This window comes from Athene noctua, chromosome 11 (assembly GCF_965140245.1).
Source record: "Athene noctua chromosome 11, bAthNoc1.hap1.1, whole genome shotgun sequence".
NCBI lineage: Eukaryota > Metazoa > Chordata > Aves > Strigiformes > Strigidae > Athene > Athene noctua.
The window spans coordinates 25,077,370-25,086,040 of NC_134047.1; the positions used below are offsets into that span (position 1 = coordinate 25,077,370).

The following is an 8,671-nucleotide window of genomic DNA, read 5'->3' on the forward strand; positions in this document are numbered from 1 at the left end:
AAACATTTCTCCCCATTCACTTTTTAGTTATTTGGTTTGACTCATTACAACTTTACTTTGCAGGTCTGTGGTGACTTTGGAGTCTGTACACGAGGAGAAAAGCAAGGAACAAGAGCAGAGCTGCCACAGCCACAAGCCACTCACCTTCCTGAGACGCTCCCAGGCTCCAGGTCACTTCAAGCTCATGGAAGAAAGAAGAATTTGCTTTCAAACAAACAGGAACCATGTGATTTTACTCCAGAAGAGCTCTCCTGCAGCCTGGGCACTTGTGGAACTGCTTGCCCTCAAGCAAGGCTTCCTTGATAACACTGCCCGTTAGTCATCTCCCTAAAATGAGCACCTGGGACTCTCCTTAATGTCTTAGCCCAAGAACAGCTGTGACCACATTAACGATAGCAGCAGTGGCAGTTCTGGCAACAAAAGGTGGGGTTTCAAAAGCACAATGCTCTGCCCCCAGCCTTGGAGCCACTCGTCCCAGCAGCCCAGGTCTGCCTCGGTGGGTGCTGTCAGGTGTCGCCGGGGCTTGGGGTCTGCGGCTGCCGGCACCAAGGGGACGGTGACTGGGAGGAGGAGGATCACCTGGAGGAAGGTGATTTACCTACTTGCTGTTCTGTATTGCTTCCTCTAGCTCAGCTGAGTCAAAGACTGTTTGGAAACACAAGCCTAGTTTAAATGATGTCCAAGCAGCTCAAAAGATGCTGACCAAAGACCAATCCAAAATACAGAGAGATGCACCCAATTTCACTGAAGTGGCCTACAGGTGAAAGCTGTTATCCCTGTCTTTAGTTCTAATCCTCATCCCTTTGAAATGAATGGCATTCTTATTGTCCGTGTTTTCCTAAAATTTCCCAGAAGTTAGCCCCATGAAAGATCACAAATAATAATCTGTTTGGGAACAGGATATCTCATACACTCGAAACAACAGCATCTCTGATACTGGACAAAAAAGGTTTTATAAGGCTGGCCACCAGGGTGTACCTGATTTGCACATAAATCTCCCTTCCAGAGGTATTATAAATTTTAGGGTATAGGCAATCTGAGGCAAAGTAGCCCCGGGTTACATCCAAACTTCTCCCAAGCCAGGCAGAGGGCTCTGTGCCTGGCAGGTTTTTAAACCCCTTCAGCCAACTTAACAGGATAAGGCTCAAACAGCCTTGAGAGCCTTGAATGGAAGTGGCTGTTAGTGCAAAGTTATTATTACCAACAACAGCACCTTAAGTTGCTGAACCTCATATGCTGGTACAGAATGTCTCAATAACTAAATATCGGCTCTTTCTGAGTCATATTGGAACATTTGCTGTGAGTCAACGCGAAGCAAAACAACAAGCCCTGCAAACAAAGGATGCCTTTTTATCCCGTGAGCCATGGTTGTGCCTTGACATGTGCTGGGCAGCGTGCTCCTGGAGCAAAGGCTGAGCAGCTAGAGTTGCTGGAAGGTAAAGCTGTAATCATCATAAGCAGCTGGCCAAATTCTCAAGAACATTGAAAAGATCCCTCTGCATGTGAAACAAAAATCAAAGAAAGTACTTCTGCATAAACATTTGGTTTGGGATTTTTATTTTATTTTTTATAGCCTTTTTGCTATAGTGAAGGCAGGCCAAGTGAAAGCAAAACCAGCCCTGAATTTCTAGTCTCCACCTTGGTCAGTCTGTTACTAATTAGCATCTCAGACAACAATAATTTTTTTCTGTTTTCCGTGCAGCCAGCTTCTCAGCACTGAAGCACAGGGCTCAGGAGGTGTGCTGACATCTGTGCCGAGTGCTCTGACAGCGATGAAAAACATGTCTCAGAGCGTTAGTGAGGAATATCAGTGCAGACCGAGATGTTTTGATAGTGGATTGGCAAGGTGTGGAGAAGGGTTACCCAGGACTGGAACCCGTAGCACCAGGCTGAGCTGATCTGTACAGATTTCAGACAATCCAGGAGGAAGTTGATGCTTCCAGGCCGGCAGATGTTGGCTCTGGGTGCAGAAAGTCAGGAGTGAGGAGCCTTGGGGTCACTGGGGAGCCACATCTGTTCTGGGAACACGAGCAGAGGGAATGCTGCAGAACCAAGAGCTGACCTGGACCAAGCACACTAGAAATCAGAAAAGCTTAATTGTAAACAACAAATTAACACTACCCAGGTTCATCTGGGATGGGGATCCTTCCGTTCCAAGCCTCCCTTCCAGCAGCTGGGCTCCCTCCTCACCGAGATATGATGGTGCCTAATAACACATACCTGCCAGCGAGTATCTTGCACTTGCCCATGTGAAACATCTTATCTCTGCCTGCCTTGATTTTGACTTAAATGTTAGAGAAGAACCTGTAGGAAGAAGATAAAACAGCAGCCTGTAAGGCTGTGGATATCTCAGAAGGTTTATACCGTATCTAAGCTGCGCTTTTGCTTCTTGGCTCATCTTTGTCGAGACACAGGTACCCGTCAGGACATGGGGAGTCAGTGCCTGCATTTCACTCAATGCCACAAGAAACACAAGTCTGGGAGTTCATCCATCATCTCCCTTATCTCTGCTCTGACACAGCTGCCTGGAGCCCAGAAAAGGGATAGAAGATTTTTTCTAGAGCACATTCCTCATTATTTTAGTTAATATGATGCTAAATTTGATTCTGTTCCTTGACAACTAGAAACAAAACCTCTATTTGTAAACTGATGGCGTGTTTTGGCTCGCTGCAAAACTCTGGCTTTCTCTCTTAAAACATGATCTTCTTTAAGTAGCAGCAGTCTACTCTTCACTGTAATTCAATGTAAGGAATCAGTTGTTTCCCTCCTGCCAGACCTAGAAGGCTCCTCAGGGGTAGGTCAAACACGGAGCCGTGACGGCAGGTGAGGAATCCAGCTTTCCCAAGCCACTCACCGATGTCAAATCACTTTCCTTGAGTCTTGGAGGGGAATCATTGGCTCTCTCCACACGTGGCTTGTTAGGAGTTTTGGGTACTTCCATCCAGTAGCTCAGGACATCTTGGCCAGCAGACAATGGAGCAGGTCATCACACAGGTCTCTCACGAAGGCACGAGATAAATTAAAATCACTCCTTAAGAGAAGTCTACTTGGAAGCCCCGCAGACAAACTGCAATTCATATTTCTGACTAAGGTTCCTCCAGGAGCCTCCTTCCCTTCCAAAGCCCCTGCAGACTTTCCCTGTTAATTCTCCACATTCTGCCCCTCTGAAGGGTGCTCTGCACACTTAACTAATCAGATTTTGCCACAGCCAACTGACTACTGCTCCAACACATACCTAGGGAACGCCAGGGAGGAGCTTACTCAGCAGTAATGAAACAAATTATTTCTGTGTCTTCATAGTGTTTTAGCATCAAAATGCCACATGCAACAGGTAGATGACCTACTGAAAAGATTCTTTATTATCACATAAAGCAAACAAGAATCTCCCAGGAGCCCAGCTGAGCTCTGGCACTCGTGGGACTGAGCCTGGCGGGAGGGGGTTTGTTGTGCTGGGAGCCCCAGTGCAATGAACCTGGTTAACGTTTGCTGCCTTCTCATTCCACGGGGTGAAATTTATTTTCCATTACCTTAAGACAAAGCGTACAGGAATCTGCTGACTCTCCTCCATTCAATTTAGTAATTTATGTATCTTTAGCCTACAGAAAGCCGGGCAATCACCTTCATCTGCCAGTCTAAGGCTAGACCGCAGAAAGGTGCATGTATGTAAACCCTTAGGGGGGGGTTCATCAGACTTTAAATTGCGTTTTTTCCATCTCCCCTGCGCTGCTCACCCAGCCGTGGCTCAAGGCATGACCTCCTGAGTGAGCCTTCAGCCATTGTTCAGGTCTGTAGCTGGTTTCCTGGGAGGTGCGGACAGGCTGCTCCGTGCGAGTAACATGTATCCGGGTAGGATTGTTTTTCATGTAATGGAACAGAAAATTCCAACTCCATGGTTACCTTTTTTGTAGCAAGTATTTTGTACACTTACAGTCTTACTGTCGAGCAGCACTAAATCCGAGGCGCTGCCAGAGCCTGGGGGTGTGCGTGGTGCCCGTCAGAACGCGGGCGCTGAGTTGCGGCCCCGTCACACAGCAGCACCCCAGCAGCGCCTGGAGATGGCACGGGCTGGGCAGGCAGGAGAGACCCGCAGCAGCTGTGGCTTGTGGAACTTTTAAAAGACTTCTTACCAGCAAAGAAAGTTCATAGCTTGTTGCATAGCTCTTAGCAAAAACAATTATTTTTGACATGCTCATTTGCAGTCACTCATGGGGTGAAACAGCTGAGAACAAATTGCAGGTTCCCAGGCTCCTCTGAACGTTTATAAATTACACTGGTTTCTGCATGAAGTGAAAGTAATCTAAAAGCAAGTGCCAGAATAAATAATTATGGCTTCCAGGTGAGGCAGCAAACTCTGAGTGTGTTTGCAAAGCAGTGAGGAACATGTGAGAAAAATGCCTGATTGCCCACACCGTACTGTGGGATAGAGATAAAAAACGGGCGAGTGAACGAACCTGCGGCTTCATCAGCCCAATCTAGACTTAGAACTTTCAATTTAAGTGACAGCTAGATAAGGTCGGAGAGCTTCCCCATCGAGGCAACAGATTGTTTCCTTTTCAGACACGGGAGAGAACCCGTATCAGCAGTTGTTTCAGAGCTGTTAAAGGAGTTAGTCTGTAGGCAGAAAGTGGTTCTTTTTGACAGCATTTACTGGATTCCTCAAGAGCTGGGCAATGTTCACGGCATAAATCACCAACACTGGTTCCTCTGCACTTGTGCTTTAGTAACTTACTGGACACCACGAGCGCACAAGTGCACGTTCCACCAAAATCCGCCTCCCCTCTCCTGAGCCCAGACTCTCCCAGTTAGAGGGAGGCGCCCGGTTACAAACAGGCACCTCACTGAGGTCAGTCTCCTCTTCCCCTGATCAACAATAGACACTTCTGAAATATTGACAAGATCCAGATGTGACATTGTCATGGCAACACACTTTTAAAACAAACATGCTATTTTTCTCAGATTCACAATTTGGGGAGAGGACGCAGTGAAGCCTGACATTAGAAATGGCCCAAAGCACCAGTTCGACGGCAGCGCTGAGAGCCCCGGGAGCCCCTGGGCGAGGGGTCGGCGCGGCAGAGCCTGGGGGACGCAGGGACGGAACCCGCAAAGCAGCGCTGAGGCAGGGAGGGCACAGAGATGGTTAAATAAAGCAGGAAAAAAGGATTAACAAGAAAGTCACCATGGACCGTGCCTACATAACTGAAGAGCTGACAGGGGTCACAGACCAACCGCAGTGGCTCAGGACACAGGTATTTGATGATCCCTGAATTACTGCTTGCAAGACTGACTGAATACAAGCAAAATCTGAGGAGGTTTGGTTTAGTCAGGTTTTATTTGGGCAAAACGTAATGAGAAGAATTTTAAATCTCAATTCCATTTCACTCGACTATTCAAAACCCACCAAGTTATGGGATGGTTTTTGTATCAGCAGTACTGGTGTTCCCCTGGGTAAGAATGAAATTGCTGCCTGTAACACAGCACAAAATCCCAGCACCACCTATTTCTGTTTAAATTCTCAGAAAATAAAGAAGCTGGCAGCAACTTATTCCTGAAGCCTCGTGCAAGCTTTGAAGATGCCAGCTGCTTCCTCGCAGTCCCTTCGGTTATAGCACGCAGGCATTAACCATTATTTTAGCTAAACTGGTGTCCCTGGGCATTCCCACCCGTTGCATCACCACGGCTGAGCTGAATCATTCGGCTCCTTTCCCCTCGACCCTCCACTTCTGCTGTGAGCCTCGTCACCTGTCTGCAGGCTTTTAACGTCACCGAACACAATGCCTTACCGTGACAGTGATTTATCTGAGTTTCTCAAAGAGTAAAAGACGTGGCCTTGTCTCACATCCCGAATCGCTCCTGACAGTGACTGGATGCTGTGATGGATGATCGGCCTTTTGGAAATGTGCTGGCTAATGAAACACTGCAATCAGTTTTATCAAACCTTTGTACAGCTTCACCCAAGGGAAATCACATAACTCAGCCATGACACCAGCAGCAGATTTCCCAGAAGCTTCCTTATAAAGCAACAGTAAAACCTGGTATTTATTACATCTACAATTTGCAATTTTGCAGCGAACCCCCCGGCCTGCAGGTCCCGTTTGCTCCAGGAAGGGAACAGCAGCCACGAGGAAGCATTTCTGAGTGGTGCATCTGCAACACTAACAATGGCCCAAGAGTCACGACTACAACCACACGCTGGGCTTCTCCAGCTGGTCATTAGCAACACCGAGGGGTCCTGGCTAGTTCCTCCAGCCTCACTCATGAAACACCTCCAAGCTGAGAATCTCTAAAGGCTGCAGAGGGAAACCAAGAGCCACGAGCTATTCTGACAGGAGACTGGCAGCCAAATCTCTAGCAAGAGCGTGGACAGAGAGGGCGGAGGCGGGAGGAGCGTGGGCCCACGGGAAGGGGGCAGCCGCTGTGCTCAGCCGGCAGCTTCCCTTCGAGATGTTCCCTGGCACTTCCCAGGGGGCTGCCTTGGTGTGCCAACGGCTGCAGAAAGGGCCAGACTCAAAATCAAGTCACTGTGGGCTCTAGCTGCAGCCTAACCAGTCTACCACCTCTTTGACCTTGATCAAGTCACATATTCGTTCATTAAGTAATTTTCATGTATGAAAACAGACAACTCTGTGTCTCCCACCTGAAGGTTTATTTAGATGGGTAGCATGTTTAATAATGGATATGCTTACTCCCCAGGTTCCAAATGACAGGGGGGATTGGGCAAATCTCCTGAAATGCAAAAAGGTAAGAGATGGTGGGAGGAACTTGTGTCAAGACTTATTCATATCTATTTTTTTTAATAATTTGTCATATATTGTAAAAATCAAATGAAACATTCCAGTAGCATCAAAACATCTTTGTAAACCGAAGGACTAATTTCCATTTTCCATTATGAACACCTTTTGAAAGAGAGTTCATAGTCTTGACATAAATCTCCCTCAGGATTTTAGAAACCAGAGCTGGAATGCCTGTTTCAGTTCTATTGAAGCAAAACCTTTCAGTCAGGAAACGTACGTTGGCTTTTTTTGTGAAACAAAAAGAAATTACAACTTCAAAGCACGACGTGCCTTGAGAAACGGAGAACAGTCCCACCTGCTCAGCTTGACACGTTGCTGCACGTGTAAGGACACAGCCCGACCTTCACACAGGGCAGGAGACTCCCACCAGCCACAGGGCCGGCAGAGGACGATGAGGACCCTCTTGGGGGGGCTACAAAACCATTTTAATAAGCTGTGCCTTGGGCCAGTGCAAAAACGTGTGTGTGCCCATAAGCATCTGTACCCAGGTTTAGGGACGTGACGTTGGATACTGTGTGCACACAGCACACGTGGATGGATGCAGACAACTCCAGCCTCACTCCTACAATTCGCTGTGCCAACAAAATTACAGCCCCTGTCAGCAGGCCAGGTGGCAGCTACACACTGCAAAGGGAGCTGTGTCCAGCCTCACATTTAACTCAGAACCAAAAGGCTGCATTACACCTGAAAGACATTCAAATTCTGTCACTGATAATTACCAGTGTTAGCCTTTTTTTATGGTGTGCCCCAGGTTAATTAACTTCTGTGCTTCGAGAAAAAAAAAAAAAAAAAAATCAAGCATTTTATACTTCCATGTGCCCATGCAAAAGGCACCCTGCTTTTGACTCACAGACCTCTCCCACCCGTGGCGTGCATGGGAGCACAAGGGAGTGTCAGCAGAGCACTGGCCTGGCACTGACCCGGCCTGGGGACACGAGAGCCGCCCGCGGAGGCAGCGCCCTGACGGGGCTGGGACGGAGCCGGATGGCACCGCTGGTCAAGGGGTTCTCAGCTCAGCCCTGCTGCAAACACCCACCTGCTGCCAAGTAAATAACTCAGCTCCGCAGTCACCTAAGACAGCCTGGAAGAGTGTGAGTAACTAACTAGGTGAGCAATCACCCAGGGAAACTTCCAAAAAGTTTTATCACATCTGATGGGCGCCTAGGAAGGATAATACAAAACTGCAGACAAACAGCACTGCCTAACGTCAATACAATAGGGAGTATTAGCTGCTGCTTATGTGTACCCCATACAGAACCCAAGAGACCCTCCATGGAGATAAAGCTGTTCTAGATTCATCCTGGCAGTGTGTATTCAAGTGGGGTGGGTTTTTTTGTGGATTTTTAGGTTTCCTATAGCCAACTATCTGAAAGCACGTACACACGTGTTTCTGTCCTTCTGTGCCCATGAGCTGAGCCCTGCTCAGGGATTGCCTGAGCGCTTCTAATCCTTTTCAGTGCATTATTATCTTGAACCGTTTATCCTGAACCACCCCAGAAGAGTCCTACCTCAGCTAGTTTACTTTGCTCTTGTGTGACCACAGCCTCAGCTGCGCGTGGGAGCTGCCGCCGTCCCCGCCAGGACCTGGATCCTGCCCACCCTGCAGGCCCCAGGAAGAAGCACAAACAGGACGCTGTGGGATGCTCAGACAGGAGCCTTGCTGCCAAAGCAAACACACAGCTGTTGGCAGGCTCAGCTCAGAGTCACCAGAACTGTGAAACATCTCTCCTCCTCCTCGTACGCCCACCAGCTGTGAGAGCCAGCTTCTGATTAGAGGCACTTGTGAAGCTGCCGATAAACTGTTCTTCGTCACAGTTTGTTGCAACAGAAAGTTTTAGCAAAATTATCTGTTTTGTCCAAAGCTTTCCCTTGAGTTCTCT

The 8,671-nt window shown here is 48.0% G+C and overlaps 1 long non-coding RNA gene across 1 annotated transcript; it reads right to left on the reverse strand.

The window, feature by feature from the left end:
* Positions 1-1,637: 1,637 nt before the first annotated feature.
* Positions 1,638-3,075, reverse strand: LOC141964594 (uncharacterized). Its single transcript, XR_012634353.1, has 3 exons — positions 2,855-3,075; positions 2,221-2,304; positions 1,638-2,076 (listed from the first exon to the last, which is right to left on the reverse strand). It is a non-coding gene; the product is annotated as an uncharacterized LOC141964594 (long non-coding RNA).
* Positions 3,076-8,671: the final 5,596 nt, after the last annotated feature.